This window comes from Lepidochelys kempii, chromosome 3 (genome assembly GCF_965140265.1).
Source record: "Lepidochelys kempii isolate rLepKem1 chromosome 3, rLepKem1.hap2, whole genome shotgun sequence".
Lineage (NCBI taxonomy): Eukaryota > Metazoa > Chordata > Testudines > Cheloniidae > Lepidochelys > Lepidochelys kempii.
Genome location: NC_133258.1, coordinates 35,909,372 through 35,927,389, shown reverse-complemented (window position 1 = coordinate 35,927,389; position 18,018 = coordinate 35,909,372). Strand labels below are relative to the sequence as shown.

Sequence of the window (18,018 nt, the reverse complement as noted above, 5' to 3'; positions counted from 1 at the left end):
TTGACTGTGCACTGAGTGAAGAACTTCCTTTTATTTGTTTTAAACCTGCTACCCATTAACTTCATTTGGTGGCCCCTAGTTCTTATATTATGGGAAAAAGTAAATAACTTTTCCTTATTCACTTTTTCCACACAACTCATGATTTTATATACCTCTTTCATATCCCCCCTTAGTCTCCTCTTTTCCAAGCTGAAAAGACCTAGCTTCTTTAATCTCTTCTCATATGGGACCCATTCCAAACCCCTAATCATTTTAGTTGCCCTTCTCTGAACCTTTTCTAATGCCAGTATATCTTTTTGGAGATGAGGAGGCCACATCTATACACAGTATTCAAGATGTGGGTGTACCATGGATTTATATGAGGGCAATAAGATATTCTCTGTCTTATTCTCTATCCCTTTTTTAATGATTCCTAACATCCCGTTTGCTTTTTTGACTGCCGCTGCACACTGCATGGACATCTTTAGAGAACTATTCATGACGACTCCAAGATCTTTCTCCTGATTAGTTGTAGCTAAATTAGCCCCCATCATATTGTATGTACAGTTGGCGTTATTTTTTCCAGTGTGCGTTACTTTACATTTATCCACATTACATTTCATTTGCCATTTTGTTGCCCAATCACTTAGTTTTTGTGGACTTTTTGAAGTTCTTCACAGTCTGCTTTGGTCTTAACTATCTTGAGCAGTTTAGTATTGTCTGCAAACTTTGCCACCTCACTGTTTACCCCTTTCTCCAGATCATTTATGAATAAGTTGAATAGGATTGGTCCTAGGACTGACCCTTGGAGAACACCACTAGTTACCCCTCTCCATTCTGAAAATTTAGTATTTATTCCTACCCTTTGTTGCCTGTCTTTTAACCAGTTCTCAGTCCATGAAAGTTCCCTCTTATCCCATGACAGCTTAATTTACATAAGAGCCTTTGGTGAGGGACCTTGTCAAAGGCTTCCTGGAAATCTAAGTACACTATGTCCACTGGATCCCCCTTGTCCACATGTTTGTTGACCCTTTCAAAGAACTCTAATAGATTTGTAAAACATGATCTCCCTTTACAGAAACCATGTTGACTTTTGTGCAACAATTTATGTTCTTCTATGTGTCTGATAATTTTATTCTTTAATATTTGTTTCAACTAATTTGCCTGGCACTGACATTAGACTTACCAGTCTGTAATTGCCAGGATCACCTTTAGAGCCCTTCTTAAATATTGGTGTTACATTAGCTATCTTCCAGTCATTGGGTACAGTAGCTGATTTAAAGGACAGGTTAGAAACCATAGTTAATAGTTCTGCAATTTCACATTTGAGTTCCTCAGAACTCTTGGGTGAATGCCATCTGGTCCCGGTGACTTGTTACTGTTAAGTTTCTCAATTAATTCCAAAACCTCCTCTAGTGACACTTCAATCTGTGACAATTCCTCAGATTTGTCACCTACAAAGGATGGCCCAGGTTTGGGAATCTCCCTAACATCCTCAGCCGTGAAGACTGAAGCAAAGAATTCATTTAGTTTCTCTGCAATGACTTTATCATCTTTAAGTGCTCATTTTGTATCTCGATCGTCCAGGGGCCCCACTGGTTGTTTAGCAGGCTTCCTGCTTCTGATATACTTAAAAAACATTTTGTTATTACGTTTTGAGTTTTTGGCTAGCTGTTCTTCAAACTCCTTTTTGGCTTTTCTTATTACATTTTTACATTTAATTTGGCAGTGTTTATGCTCCTTTCTATTTACCTCACTAGGATTTGACTTCTCCTTTTTAAAAGATGCCTTTTTGTCTCTCACTGCTTCTTTTACATGGTTGTTAAGCCACAGTGGCTCTTTTTTAGTTTTTTTACTGTGTTTTTTTTAATTTGGGGTATACATTTAAGTTGAGCCTCTATTATGGTGTCTTTGAAAAGTGTCCATGCAGTTTGCAGTCTACTCACTGTACCTTTTAATTTCTGTTTAAATAACCTCCTCATTTTTACATAGTTCCCCTTTCTGAAATTAAATGCCACAGTGTTGGGCTGTTGAGGTGTTCTTCCCACCACAGGAATGTTAAATGTTAAATTATGTTAAATTATATTATGGTCACTATTTCCAAGCAGTCCTGTTATAGTTACCTCTTGGACCAGATCCTGCGCTTCACTCAGGACTAGATCGAGAGTTGCCTCTCCCCTTGTTGGTTCCTGTACCAGCTGCTCCAAGAAGCAGTCATTTAAAGTATCAAGGAATTTTGTCTCTTCTTTTTGTCCTGAGGTGACATGTACCCAGTCAATATGGGGATAATTGAAATCCCCCACTATTATTGAGTTTTTTATTTTGATAGCCTCTCTAATCTCCCTTAGCATTTCAGTGTCACTATCACTGTCCTGGTCAGGTGATCGATAATAGATCCCTACTGTTATATTCTTCTTAGAGTATGGAATTACTGTCCACAGAGATTCTATGGAACATGTGGATTCATTTAAGATTTTTATTTCATTTGATTCTACTTTTTCTTTCACATATAGTGCCACTCCCTCCTCCCTCCCATGACCTGTTCTGTCCTTCCGATATATTTTGTACCCCGGAATGATGGTGTCCCGTTGATTGTCCTCACTCCACCAGGTTTCTGTGATGCCTGTTATATCAATATCCTCCTTAACACGAGGCACTCTAGTTCACCCATCTTATTATTTAGACTTCTAACATTTGTGTACAAGAACTTTAAAAACTTGTCACTGTTTATTTGTCTGCCCTTTTCTGATGTGTCAGATTCTTTATGTAAATGTTTCTCATCTGATCTGGCCCATAATTTGTCCTCTTTCATCACCTCCTCCTGACTAAAACCTAGAGAATCTCTATCAATAGATTCTCCTCTAGGAGAAGTCTCTGTCTGATCCACGTGCGCCTCTCCAGCAATCGGCTTTCCCCCAGCTCTTAGTTTAAAAACTGCTCTGCAACCTTTTTCATGTTAAGTGGTAGCTCTCTGGATCCACTTTGGTTTAGGTGGAGTCCATCCTTCCTGTATAGGCTCCCGCTCTCCCAAAAGTTTCCCCAGTTCCTAATAAATCTAAAGCCCTCCTCTCTACACCATCGTCTCATCCATGCATTGAGACTCTGAAGCTTTGCCTGCCTACCTGACCCTGCGCATGGAACTGGAAGCATTTCCGAGAACGCCACCATAGAGGTCCTGGATTTCAGTCTCTTTTCTAGCAGCCTAAATTTGGCCTCCAGGATGTCTCTCCTACCCTTCCCTATGTCATTGGTACCTACATGTACCACGACCACCAGCTCTTCCCCAGCACTACACATACGTCTATCTAGATGCCTCAAGAGATCCGCAACCTTTGTACCACGCAGGCAAGTCACCATACGGTTCTCCCAGTCATCACAAACCCAGCTATCTATGTTTCTAGTGATTGAATCTCCCATTACTAATACCTGTATTTTCCTAATGACTGGAGTTCCCTCCCCCAGAGGGGTAACCTCAGTGTGAGAGGATACCCCAGCATCATCTGGAAGGAGGATCCCAGCTATGGGAAGGTTTCCCTCTGTTCCCATTGACTGCTCTCCTTCTCTGGGCCTTTCACCTTCCTTAACGGCCCAGGGGCTGTCTGACCGGAGGTGGGACAAATGTACAGTGTCCCAGAAAGCCTCATCAACATACCTCTCTGCCTCCTTTAGCCACTCCAGTTCCACCACCCTGGCCTCCAAAGCCCGTACATGGTCTCTGAGGGCCAGGAGCTCCTTGCACCGAATGCACACATACACCGTCCACCCACAGGGCAGGTAATCATACATGCTACACTGAGTGCAATAAACAAGATACCCCCCACTCTGCTGCTGATCTTCAGCCTGCATTTCTCCTACAGCTACCGAGGTTAATGATAGGGTTTTTGTTTAAATCAAGAAGTTTTGACTGTAGTTTAGTGTAAAGGTTTTAAAGAACGGCAAGTGTACCTTACCCCCTTCCCATTCCCCTTCCAAACTCCCTCTCGAAACTCCCTGTTAGCGGCCCCTATATCACCTTGACATGGTTGAGTGCCGTTTCTGGGCCCAGGAAACAAGCACTGACTGGTGGGACCACATCATTATGCAGCTTTCCCCAGCCCTGAAGCATAGCAATACTAAAATGAGAGCTGCTCTGAGAGTGGCAATAGCTCTGTGGAAGCTTGCAACGCCACACTGCTACCAGTCAGCATGGCATCAGTTTGGTATGAGTAAATCTACCACGGAATCTGTTGTGATCCAAGTTTGCATGGTCATTAACAGGCTTCTGGTAAGAAGGGTAGTGACTCTGGGCAATGTGCAGGACGTAATGGATGGTTTTGCCATGATGGGGTTCCCTAACTGCAGTGGGACAACAGACAGAACACATATCTCTATCCTGGCACCAGACTACCTTGCCAAAGAATACATAAACCGAAAGGGGTACTTCTCAAGGGTGTTGCAAGTGCTGGTGGATCACAGGGGCCATTTCACCAACATAAACATGAGATGGTCAGGAATGGTGCATGTCATGCGCATCTTTAGGAACACAGGTCTGTTCAGAAAGCTGCAAGCAGGGGCTTTCTTTTCAGACTGCAAAATAATCACTGGTGATGTTGACATGCCAATCCTGATCCTAGTAGACTCAGCCTACCCAAGCCGTACACTAGCAGCCTGGACAGCAGTAAGAACCTGTTCAACCATAGGCTGAGCAAGTGCAGAATGGATGTAGAATGTGCCTTTGGTCATTTAAAAGGTTGTTGGTGTTGTTTGCTTACTAAGTTAGACCTCAGGGAAAGCAATATCCCCATTGTTATTGCTGCCTGCTGTGCGCTCTGTAATATCTGTGAAATAAAGGGAAAAAAGTTTCCACTGGGGTGGGGATGTTGAGGCAGATCGCCTGGCAGCCAATATTGAGCAGGCAGACACCAAGACAATAAGATGAGCACATTGAGGGGCTCTGCGTCTCTGTAAGGCTTTGAAAACCAGTTTCAACAATGAGCCAGAGTAATGTGATACTTATTTGTGTTGTTCCTTACCAACTTGTCCCCTCCATTGCATTTTCTCCCCTGTAAACTCTACCCCCACCAACCACTGTGTGTTAAAGGAGAAAAGGCTCTTTATTCATTCATCTGTTAAGTTTTGTGATGCACACAAACACATAGAGACTGAAAAGAAAAGTAAAATAATCTGGGCCAAAAGGGTTGATAACACTATGGGGGGGAGGGAGAAACAAAGAAAGTTTACATACAGGTGCACTGCAATAACAATCAAAGGTATGGGAATGTGCGCCTTCTGGTCCTTGTACCCTCCCCTGGTGTTGAGTGCAAGTGATACTTTCCCACCCACTCCCTCCCTCCCCCGTCTCATAGGACGTTTGAGGGAGGAGGATGTAGAACTGGGCAATGAATGCAGCAGGTTCCGCATAGGCTGCAGAGGGACTCTAGCATCCGGCTGCCTCTCTTGAACCTCAACCAGACACCTCAACATATCTGATTGCTCCTTCAAAATCTGCAGCATCTCGTCCTGCATGGCACGCTATTGTTCCCTGCATGTTCTCCTGTCCTCCCTGTCCATGTCCAGGTTCTCGGACAGTGTAATCCTCCATCTTGAACTCCGTCTTGTCACTCTCAGAGGCATGCATTAACTCACTGAACATGTCCCCCCGAGTCTTCTTTTTCCGCCTTCTAATCTGGGAAAGTCTCTGTCCTGGTGTGGAGGATGTGCAGACAGGCAAGGTTTCCGCTGCAAAGAATGAAAAGTACAAGGGTAGCATTGACAGTACATACATTGTTTCTGGTGCAAGGTTAAAAGACCCTCTATACACTTCACTGCAAGCCACAATGTAATCACAACCACTGGCTATTGCAAGAGTCAATTTGCTGCTCCAGCCATGGTGAGTAAGGCCATGAGACACACTGCTTTTGTGAAGACATCCTTGGGATCACAGGTTGGAACTTGAGAAAAGCCCACTCTCCCCTAGCAGCCTGGATAGTGCTTGAGGACAGGCACCAGTGTAAAGCCCCCCAAATAATTTGTTTTTTTACAAAAGTGGCAGCAGGTTGTGGGGGGGAAGGGCAACAAACAGGAAGCCACTCTTCTCTTTTTTTCTAATGCTGCTTGCAATACATAGTAATCCCTTCCCACCACAGCCGTGCCACATCTAGGAAAGCGTGGTTGTGTGACCCAGATTTCACCAAACGGGAGGTGGATTGTTTTCAGCCCAAGGGCTAGCATTGAAAACTTCCCCCGTTTCCCCTAGGTGATCCTATGTGATATCATTCTCCTGAGAGTAACAGAGGTGGAAAGGGAGCAGATGCTGCAAGCATCTGGGTACAGACCTGGTCCAATGCTGTGTGCTTCAATGATGCCAGCAGAGTTAATACCGGAGTGGGGTGGGAAAGTTTCCTACCATGGTGGATGAAATAAGGCAGTCCTTCCCAGACACCTCCTGTAAAGGATTGCAGAGTACTTCCAGGAAAGCTTCCTAGCGATCTCTATGAAGGATTCCCAGGCCATCCCCATGCATATAAACTTTTTTGGAGAGCACCCTCTGCATAGCTGGAGTGGCCACTGATACCCACTACACCTACTTTTTTGTTCAGATTAAACATAAAAAATAATAGCATGTAACCCATACAGTTTGATTGGATATGTGTACTCACCAGAGGTGCCTTCCCCAGCATCACATTCCGCTGCCAAGTGGTCCTGTGAAGGGATGGGCTCCAGAGTTAAAAACAGTTCTTGGCTGTCAGGGAGAATGGATCCTCCACTTGCCCACTTCACATTCTCCTCCTCTTCCTCATCAACAATGTCCTCCTCGTTGTTGCTCGAGATCACCTGGGGTTCCTGGGAGGTATCCAAGGCATGTTTTGGGGCAGTAGTGGGATCACCGACAATGTTCCCTCTAATTTTTTTTGTCCACGTGTGGAATGAATTTTGATATGTGCACCAATATGGAGGTAATATGTGGTGGGGGTGAGGCTAGGGATGAAGGGTTTGGGGTGCGGGAGGGGGATCAGGGCTAGGACATAGTGTTGGGGAGTGGGGGTGAGGGCTCTGGCTGGGGGTGCAAGCTCTGAGGTGGGGCTGGGGATGAGGGGTTTGGGGCGTGGGAGGGGGCTCAGGACTGGGGAAGAAGGTTGCTGTATAGGGGGTCAGGGCTCCAGCTGGGGGTGTGGGCTCTTGGGTGGTGCTGGGGGAGAGGTGCCCCTGCCTGGCCATGGTAACTCCGGGGCCGGGGGAGAGGCACCTCTCCCCAACCAGGGCAACTCCAGGCCCCGGGCTGAAGGAGAGGCACTTCTCCCTGACCTCAGCAGCTCTGGAGCTGGGGCCAGGGGAGAGGTGCCTCTCCCTGCCTTCATGGCCCTTGATTGCCTGCTGTGCATCTTAGAGGAAACTTAGGTCACCACCGAGAATCGCATGCAGCTCATAAAAGCGGCACATCTGTGAAAGAGAACCAGAAAGACTGCTGGCCTCCCTTGTCTTCTGGTATTTTTCCCTAAGCTCCTTTATTTTCACGTGGCACTGCTGCGTGTTCCTGGTGTAGCCCTTCTCCCCCATGCCTGGCATGATCTTGACATAGATATCAGCGTTTCTTCTGCTGGATCAGAGCTCTGCCTGCACACACTCTTCTTCCCACACAGCAATTAGATCCACCATCTCCTGTGTACTCCATGCTGGAGCGCGTCTGCCATCTTCAATCTCCATGATCAGCTATGCTGGTGAGCTCTCCATGCTGATCAACAGGAAATGAAAATTCAAATGTTCCTGAGGCTTTAACAGGGGAGCGGCTGTTCCCTGTGTACCTGGCTGACTTGCAGTGGAGTTGAAAGTGCTCTCCAGAGCGGTCACAGAGGAGGACTGTGGGACACCTCCTGGAGGCCAATTCATTCAAATTACACAACGCAGTGTCTACACTATCCCCATGTCGAACCGTGGATGTCGAATCAAGCGCTACATCTCTCGCACAGGTGGAGTACAGAAGTCGACTTTACAGGCCACTTAGGTCAGCAGAAGGTACTCAGTATTGTAGTCACACACATTACTAGATCGACTTAATGTGGCTTATGTTGACCTAAGTTTGAAGTGTAGATCTGGCCATAGTTGGGAAAGCAATCATGCTCCATTACTTCTTGTTTTGACTCTTGGCCCATATGGCTGCTCACGGACAGTCTTTTGGTGCTTTGCTACATTAGCTAATATGGTTAATGAGTCTTTGCTTTCTGAGTGTGTTCATTATCTGTAGCTGTTCATTGTTAGCAGAAAGAAGCCAAAGCTTTCCCCTTTGTATCTTGCAGATTTCTATCCTACAACTGATCCCTTACTAAAACTCCTGTTTTGGATAGTGGGAAGGGAAAGATTGGAAAAGATGGTTGTCCTTTAACTAAAGGCAATTTTGCCTGGGAATGGATTATATGAGAGGTTTCAGTCTGGCTTCAGGGAGAATACCAGTAGTGGGATTGCTTTACTTAGCGGCACAAATGATTTATTACTAGCTGATTATTCAAGTTAAATTACACGGCTCCTTCTGATAGATCCTTCTGCTGCTTTCTGTATAGTAGATCTTGGAATATTACTGAGTCATTTGACGGAAATGCTTAGATTATGAAGAACTGTCCTGGCTTGGTGTCATTCACCATTTATAGGGCATTATCAGTTTGTAACTGGGCAATTGTGGATCAGATTCTTCCTCACTGGCTCCATTACTCTCCAGAATATAATATCCTATAATTCTCTCCCTTTGTTTGCTGCAGATGTGGACAAAATTCTCTAGCAGCATAATATTAATTTTAATTAGAACACAAACAATATGCATTTGTCTTTTACAGTTTTGGGCAACAAAAATGATTGGGGTATGGAACAGCTGCCGTATGGGGAGAGATTAATAAGATTGGGACTTTTCAGCTTGGTAAAGAGACAACTAAGGAGGGATATGATTGAAGTCTATAAAATCATGACAGGTGAGGAGAAAGTCAATAAGGAAGTTTTATTTACTCCTTCTCATAACACAAGAACTGGGGGGTCATCAAATGAAATTAATAGGCAAAAGGTTTAAAACAAACAAAAGGAAGTATTTTTTCAGTCAACATGTGGAACTCTTTGCCAGAAGATGTTGAGAAGGCCAAGACTATAACAAGGTTAAAAAAAGAACTAGATAAGTTCATGGAGAATAGGTCCATCAATGGCTATTAGCCAGGATGGGCAGGGATGTGTCCCTAGCCTTTGTTTGCCAGAACCTGGGAATGGGCAACAAGGGGATGGATCACTTGATGTTTAATTGTTCTGTTCATTCTCTCTGAAGCACCTGGCATTGGCCACTGTTGTAAGACAGGATACTGGGCGAGATGGACCTTTGATCTAACCCAGTATGGCTGTTCTTATGTCTCTTGCAGCAGTTTTGCCCATGTCTACGTGTTTTACCAAAGCATGATCTGTGATGGTCACAAATGATTTGAAACTGAACTGAGATAATATGTATTTGTTTTTTGCAAATCTTCTGCTTCTACTAAGTAGTTGTTTTCTAGGCAATCTAATCTATCTATCATACTGACTCAGTGCAAGGGGATGGACTAGATGACCTCTTGAGTTCACTTCCAGCCATCCCTTTCTATGATTTTATAGCTGAAGTATGCATCACCTTGCAATTGGGGGATCTTTCTCCAAAGACTATAATATATAAGCTACCAGAGTTAGAAGACTTGGAATGAAAATAGAGTTGAGGGAGGTCGGGGGGGGTGGGTTAGGCTGGATATTAGGAAAAACTTTTTCACTAGAAGGGTGGTGAAACACTGGAATGCGTTACCTAGAGAGGTGGTCTCCTTCCTTTGAGGTTTTTAAGGTCAGGCTTGACAAAACCCTGGCTAGGATGATTTAGTTGGGGATTGGTCCTGCTTTGAGCAGGGGGTTGGACTAAATGACCTCCTGAGGTCCCTTCCAACCCTGATATTCTATGATTCTATTACATATCTTGTCACCAGGTTTGCCTTTCATCATCTCAGAAGTCTTAGAGTGAAACTGCATTTTCGCAATGTTGATATTTTAGTTTTTATTTTGCTTGACTTTTAATTTCTCCCCTGGAATCTTCGATATTATTAATGCTCGCATTCTCTAGTTTTCACAATATGAACATTGGGCCTTATTCTAAATGCCAGGATTGTCTCTGGTAATACAGAGTTGTTCTTAAGCCACTTCACTGGCTACTAGTACTGTTTCCGTTTTACTTCATAATCATATTGATCATTCCCCAACTACTGCAATGATTATCACCTACTTCTTTCTAATACCATCTGTTTCAATAGGCCTTTAAGGCCCCTAGGATCATCTGTTTCCAGACTCTCATCTTCAGACATAGGAGAGCTTTTACTTTCCCATCTAGAAGACAGGTCTATCACTTTTGGATATGGAAGGTAGAACGTTTAGCATTGCCACTACAAGACCATCCAATGAACCCTTCTCCAGAAACATACCCCATGGGAACTGTTTATATTTTTGTTTTCCTGGAAAACTTACCCATTACAAAAAATATGTATATTTCATTTTAGATTTATTCAACACCTGCACTTTGTGCATCACCCAGTGTTAGACACTGCTGCTTCAAGCAGACCACCACACCTACATAACTGCTTGCAGGATTTGATTCTCAGTTATAAGCATAGTTCAGAGTTTTCCAACACTAGAGAGATCTTATGAGAGGTGACAAATCCATTAGAAGTGACATTCTTATTCAAATGAGTCAATGTTTGTGCCTGACAGACACTGTCCTTGTATCATCAGACAACCATGGATATTTTCACAACTTCATTTTCTGGTGACACTTATGCTAATTGAGCAATATTGTCCAGGCACCATTCCAAATATGTTTGATTTTTTTAATATAAAATATTAAATGTGATTAGAAATGCATTATTAAGTATTTCCCTTTAAACCAATATCCTGTAGAAAGATGAGCTGTTCACCAAGCACTTGGGTGCCATGGGTATTTAGAGCTCACCCCTGCTTATACTACTCACAAAAAAGTCCTGCACAGGCAGAAAATTTTCTTCCAGATTAGAGAGGACTTTGCTCATGGGGGGTGGAGCAGGGAAGGTTAAAAACATTTTTATTTTTAGATTCTATAAGCATATTTTTTCTTTGACTTGGAAAACTTCTCTTCACATTTCCCCAGCTAATGTATCATGCTGAAAAGCATCCTCTCCTTTTATATCACATAAATAAATATGTAACGAAACCACTTGGGATGCCTCACATAACACAAGAAGACAGGACATTTGAACAGAAGGTTTTCTGAACAATTTGGTAAAGAAAAACAAGGAAAGAAAAAAGCTTTTATCTTTAGATTGGCTAGTACAAGTGCCCCAGCCACATAGTTGCCATGGGCATTTAATTCAGTTCTGATTTACTCCACCCTTCAGTATGCAAGCACACAGCGTCCTCCTGCTGTTAACACACTGGAGAAACATAACAGATGCCTTGTTAAAACTCACCCCTCTAGGCTAGCAGTCCACAAATAATTTCCAAATGCTCCCCACTGTTCAGCACCTGATCATGAATGTATTAGGAAAACTAAAAACAAACTAAAGACAAAAACTAAACTAAAATACTTAAATAAAACAATAAACAAACACAGCAAGAAGCTAAATTGATTTGGACAATAAAAGAAGCTTTTTAGTGCATTTTAAACCACTTTTACCATAATTTTATCATCTTCACTGTGGCTGCAACTTCTTCTGTGTGGATGGCCTACCACACATGGCTTCACTGATCTCAGCCTGCTCACATGCAAGATGTTGCAGAATCACGGTTTAATTTTAAGGTCTTTGGTGCAGGACTCTGACTTCTTATATATCTATAAAACACCATGTATTACCTAATTACCAGTAATAAGAAGAATACTTAACACATAACCAATATCACTGTAACACTTACAATAATTTAAAAATGAATAATATAAACAAAACCAATATATTGATTCACAGAAAGATTGGGTTTAGTGGAAATATTAGACCTGCTCAAATGCAATCATAGTTCAGATTATCTGGTCAACCAAACACTCATTTTAACTTCCCCTGATAAGATCCTATGTCAGGTTGAATATACACTACCCATGTAGTAATAAACCAAAAGAATCAACAATAAACTGGTGGAATAAGATATATCTATGGGATATTTTTCCATTATTTATGTGTAGAACTGAACAGTGAATATTTGATATTTGACACAACTGTAGCTGAGACTCATCTAATCATCACTATAACACTGAATGTAGGAGATGAGCTAGTCGGCAGAAGAGCATTTTCCTCAGAGGACAAAGAAATCTCTCACATATTGGTGGTTTCAATGACAATGTGTTCTCTATCACAAATCAAAGGCCTGATCTAACAGTTGCTTTAATTAATGGCAATTCTTCCTTTGACTTCAACGGGCACTGGATCAGACCCCAAAAGCTGAAAATATGGGCTTCTTGGGTGGGACTAACTGGTTGGAAGGTTGCTAATTCTCACATTTCATAACAAAACTTGCACTATGTGGAAGGAGTACACACACCAAAGTGTCTCAGTTCACGTGCTGTGGGAAACAATATTCTATCCTTTTTGGGGGGGTGGGTCTTCCTTCTATCTGTCGCAGTCACATGGCACCCCCATCACCATCATATCTTCCCAATCTTTAAAGTATTTATCCTCACAACATCCCTTTGAGGGTGTTATTATCCCCATTGTACAGATTGGGAACTGTAGCATAGAGAGACCAGGGCCCAGATCCACAAAAGTACTAAGGAGCATAAACCCCAGACTTAAGTGTCTAAGTCCCAATTTTAGGCTCCACAACAATCCTGCTGAACTCTGTAGGCACCTAAAATCACTTGGTGCCTACAGTTTTCAAAGCAAAGTTTCTCTAGGCCCCTACATTTCAGCCTCTTGGCTTGTCCACTGCTGTCTCCCTCTAGGCATTCAGATGCCTGTCTGCTGCCTAAGCCCCAGAGTGAGTCACAAACCAGGGAAGATAGGCTTTTGCCCACCTAAGTCACAAGCAGGGCCCAATTCAGCAGGCTCAGGGAGCACCTAATGGATTGGGTCCCATTCAAAATACAGCTGAAGGAAGAGGTGGTGGTGGTGCCCACCGTATTTAACATTTAGCCCAGGGATTAGAACATTCTCCTGGGATAAGGGAGACTCAGGTTCATTTCCCCCCTCCCTGAAAGAGGAGAGAAAGGATTTGAGCAGGGGTCTCCCTCCTCTCAGCAGAGTGTTCTTACCTTTGGACTCTTGGATATGCTGATGTGCAGCTCCCTCAGTCTCTCCTGTTGAAGCTATTCCACTTTGGAGAAATAATGAGTGTCATGGGAGCAGGGGGAAGGGGACTGCGACTAGGGTTTCCCACCTCCGAGGCAAGTGCTCTAACCACTGGGCTAAAAGTTATGCTTTGGGTGGCACCAATCCTGTAGCTATTTCGTATGGAATAAAGCAGGCACCTGACTCAGTTCCTCAAGATGTGGCTTAGATGCCTAAGCCACCCGATTCCATGCGATAGGTTCCTGTTTGAGGATTGCCAAGGAGCGATAGCACCCCACCCCCGCCCCAGTCTCAGTTTAAGACACCTATCTCCAAGAGCAGGGTGAGTGCACACACACACACTTGTTGTCAGTCTCTCCCACAGCTAGCTAACTTAGGTGGTTCCCTGCCTAGTATGTTACCCTTTGTGGATAGTATTGATACCCATCACTCCTCATTCATTATATAGGGAGTCTAGGTAACTAATTTAGGCTTTGTGGATTACACTGTTGCTTCTGGAATTTTCTGAGCACCATGACACTCAGTGCTGCTATGCCTAGATCCCGTTACGCATCCTACCCTAAGTGACTTGCCCAAGGTCACACAGGAAGTCTGTGGTAGAGCAGGGACTCAAACCTAGGGCTCCCAAAGCATAGGCTTGTGTTTTAACCAGTGGATCATCCCGTTTCCTCTTATTTCTTCAAACTTCATCTTCCTCTGTAATCCCCACCCCCACCCCAGACTGACAGTGCCACTTTCTCCTATTAATTCAATGTGGCCTCATCTGTCTCCTGCTATCTAGGGCACCAAATGAATTGCTCTCACTAGTGAAGATGTTTTATTTGTCCTGCACACAGTTCTTACTGCCCTCTTCCATCACTGTTTGTCTTTGTACTATTTCGTTTTTATATTATGCTGTTTTAACTGTATTTTTAGACTGTTTTAAAATTACTGCACAGCCATCAGCGCCCCCTCTCCAAGTGGCCTGTTCTTTAAATAATTTCATATTGGCTATTTTGAGTGGGATTTTCAAAAGCACTCAGCCCTGCTCTCATTACAGTGTTAATGCTGAGTACTTTTGATAATCTCACTTTTGACACACACAAAGGTGGTCATATATGTGTGAAATGATTGAACTCTTGTTCCTTCTAGTTTTCATTTTTGATGCTATTTACCCAATCTATTAATAATAATTTGCATAACCATGCTGCTTTCTTTTGTAGATCTCACAGCAGTTTATAAAGGTGAGTAAACATGATCATCCTCATTCAGAGGATGTGGCAATTAAGATGATGAGCATTGACTTGGTTACACAATGTGTCAATGACAGACACTGGTACACACTCTGAACCTCCTCAAACCCAGTCCTGTGTTCTAACCACTACTCCATGAGAAGTAGCTTGCCACAGTAGTGTGGAATGCCTTCCTACATCATTGCCTAGCAAGAAAACTCCATTCCTCCTCTTAGATGAGAACCCCAACCATCACAAATCTTTGCTTTCAGTGCCTCCAGATTAGACTATTACAACTCATTCCACCTGAGACTGTACAGAACTGACTCAAGACAACTAAGATTGGTGCAGTATGCAGCAATGCACCTCATAAACCATAAAGATAAATGGGAACACAACGCACCTGAGCTTTGTACATTCTACTGGCTCCCCATTAACTTCAGAAGTCATGTCAAAGTGTTGGTCTTAATCTGTAAAGCTCTTAACAGGACCTGGTTGTGCCAACCAACTGAGAGGAGTTGTGACTTATCCACACCTTGAAAAAAAAATCTGGCTGGTGCACACAAGCGTGTGTGTGTGTGTATATATAAAAAGAAAACATTGACACTACAAATGGAGGGAAAAAATAGAAGAAATTAAACAAAAAACAATACTATGTGATTTCTTCAGATGCATATCTTGTCTTCTGACGCACTCCAAAACAGAAGCTTTCAATTCTGTAAGTAAAACACAACAACCCAATAATCAAGTTCCCACTCTACTAATGAGTCAGGCCTATCATTCTTTTGACTCTGTCCTTTAGATACTGATTACACTGAATTGTTTTACAGCTTTGTCCTTGTGTAGTTCTTTGCTGTTTACTGGACCAAGCCAGATTTCCAAAGAAACTGCCAGCCATCCTGTATTCATTCCATCACCTCATTCAATTGCTTTTCTAAGTTTAGTGTTTCTCTGTAAAGTCCTCCTCATGTTTCCTACTAATTTCAACACACTTATGATAGTTGGAATTAAATGTAGAAGTATTCTCATAACTGCCAATTTTGTGCAGCTCCATGTGTGAAATTGTATGCAAATCATTTAATGAACTAATTTACATAACAGCATAAACTTCAGCTTAAGGCCACTACCTAAACACTCCCCGCCAAGCAGAAGTGGGAGTAGGACACAAAGCTGCCTAAAATTTGGCTGCTGTGAGGCAAAGCCAGATAAGGGGTTAGTAGGTGGAAGGGTAGGTGATTGAGGGGGGGATGCTGGAGGTTATCTGGGGTTGCCACCATGTGCATTCATACTAGGGTGTCTACATCACTGAGTGCTTTTGGGTAACTGTGGGGGGGGGGGTGGCAGGGTGCTGTCATGGGGTGTCTAGAGTAAGTGGTTCAAGTGCTGCGTGCTGAGACATCTGGGAGTGCTGGGATAGTCAGGGGCTGAATGGGAGATGGGCTCTGGTCTCCAAGAGGGCAGGTACCTGGGGAATGGTTACTCTCTTGGGGGCAGGGGTCTGGATAGGGTTTCTGAGGGGCTGGTTAGGAAAGCAGTGGTCTCAGGTTTTTCTGGGGTCTGGCTGCGGGAGCCTGAGGCTGTTATTTAGGTTACATAATCTTTCTTCCCAGCCAACCTGCCACCTGCTGCAGCCAAGTCACTATGCTGCTGCTCCTTTCCCAGCTGAATCCAATACCGGGAGCATCTGGAGGGAAGGCAGAGTGCTGCCCTGAAGTGCTGAGCTTCACTGAGCAGCAGTGAGAGGCCTCAGGAGGAACTGCAGTTTCTGCTCTCAGGCCAGCTGGGCTATGTGATATTCAGGCTGAGCTGTGAGCAGGCAGGACAGAGCTGCCAAATGCATGATTGTCATGTGTGAGGCATAGAATTCGGCAGCACTGCAGACTTGCCAAGAGTTCTCCCCAGGGTCAGTGGAAAGCAGGAGTATTAATAAAGCTACTGAATATGAGGCTTATGGTACATATGGAAATATTTTAAATTTCTACATGCAGACCTGCCACGTGTATGTGATTTCCCCATACACTATGGGGCTTCTGACCCTTCTATGGGACGCCCCGGCCCCAGCCTACATGGAAATACCTTCTGATTTGCTGACTTCACCGTCATCCCACCTCCTGGGGGAGGGGAATTCAGTTTTAGGAGTTGCATGTGGTGAGCGATCACTTGGCACTTAACATTCGCAGTAGCCAAGGCTCCTTTGCCTTCCCCCAAATGTAAGTGGATTGTTGGCCCCCTACTAAAACTCAGTGAGGGTGTTTTGGTTGGCTTCCTCCCAGTACCAAAAGGAAGGGGAAGGGTTGATGGGAAATCAGGACCCTGAGACTGACAGTCCCCAGGAACAATGGGGAGAGGCCAATGCTCCAGGTCAGCCTGATTGACAGGGCAGGCAGGTTAATGAGAGAGTCAGGAGGCCAGGGGGGTCCCATCCTCTGTGTGAGCTGGAATTGCCTGGGTCAGACACAGTAGGACCAAGCTAAGGAGAGAGCAGGAGCCAGAGCTGAGCTGAGGAGCAGGGCTGCGCCAGCCAGAGAGACAAAAAGCCAGAAAAGCAGCCCAGGAAGCAGGTCAGTGCTAGGAGCCGAGCCACAGAAGCAGCCCACAGAGCAGACATTTTCTGGGAGGAGAGCTGCAGCAGCCAGAGCCAGAGGGGCCAGTGGGGTTGCCACGCATCCGGTTTTTGAGCGGAACACCTGGTCAAAAAGGGATCCTGGTGGCTCCGGTCAGCACCACTGACTGGACCATTAAAAGTCCAGTCAGCGGTGCAGCAAGGCTAAGGCAGGCTCCCTGTCTGCCCTGGCTCTGTGCGGCTCCCAGAAGCAGCCGGTACGTCCCTGTGGCCACAAGGCACAGAGGTAGCCAGGGAGGCTCTGCGCGCTGCCCCCTGAGCGCTGGCTCTGCAGCTCCCATTGGCCAGGAACCGCGGCCAACGGGAGCTGTAGAGGCGGCACCTGTGGCCGGGGGGAAGCGCGCAGAGCTGCCTAGCCATGCCTCCCTCTAGGGGCCGCAGGGACATGCCAGCCACTGCTGGGAGCCTCCTGAGATAAGCGCTGCCTGGAGACTGCACCCCGCACCTCCTCCCGTGGCCCAGCCCAGAGCCCCCTCCCACACTACAAACTCCTCATCCCCAGCATCACCCCAGAGCCCCCACCCCCAGCTGCAGCCCTCAGCCCCCCTCACACTCCAACCCCCTGCCCCAGTCCTGAGCCCCCTCCCTCATCCCCGGCCCCACCCCAGAGCCCGTTCCCCCAGCTGGAGCCCTCACCCTTTGCCCCAGCCCGATGAAGATGAGTGAGGATTGCTAAGAGCTAGCGAGGGAGGGGGGGGGGAAATGGAGTGAGTGGGGGAAGGGCCTCAGAGAAGGGGTGGGGCAGGTGAGAGTGGGGCAGGGAGCAGGGTAAGGGTGTTCAATTTTTCTGCAGTCAGAAAGTTGGTAAACCTAGGGGCCAGAAAAAGCAGCCCTGGGGGCTGGAGGCAGAGCAGCATCAATGCTGAGGCTGGGTGGAGCTGGAGCTGGGGCTAGAGCAGTCTGGAACCAGGTGCAGTGAGCAGCTGGGAAGAGTGAGGGG

At 45.0% G+C, this 18,018-nt stretch overlaps 1 long non-coding RNA gene across 2 annotated transcripts in view; it reads right to left on the bottom strand.

Moving 5' to 3' along the window:
- LOC140908145 (uncharacterized) overlaps positions 1-18,018 on the bottom strand; it is a 33,876-nt gene that overhangs the window by 11,197 nt on the left and 4,661 nt on the right. Inside the window, exons 1-2 of one of the 2 annotated variants that reach the window (XR_012157779.1) lie at positions 14,859-15,026; positions 11,645-11,800 (exon numbers count right to left, since the gene is read on the bottom strand). This is a non-coding gene — a long non-coding RNA (uncharacterized lncRNA). Of the gene's footprint in view, positions 1-11,644; positions 11,801-14,858; positions 15,027-18,018 lie in introns of those variants that run through there. The other variant, XR_012157778.1, reaches the window with a different exon arrangement.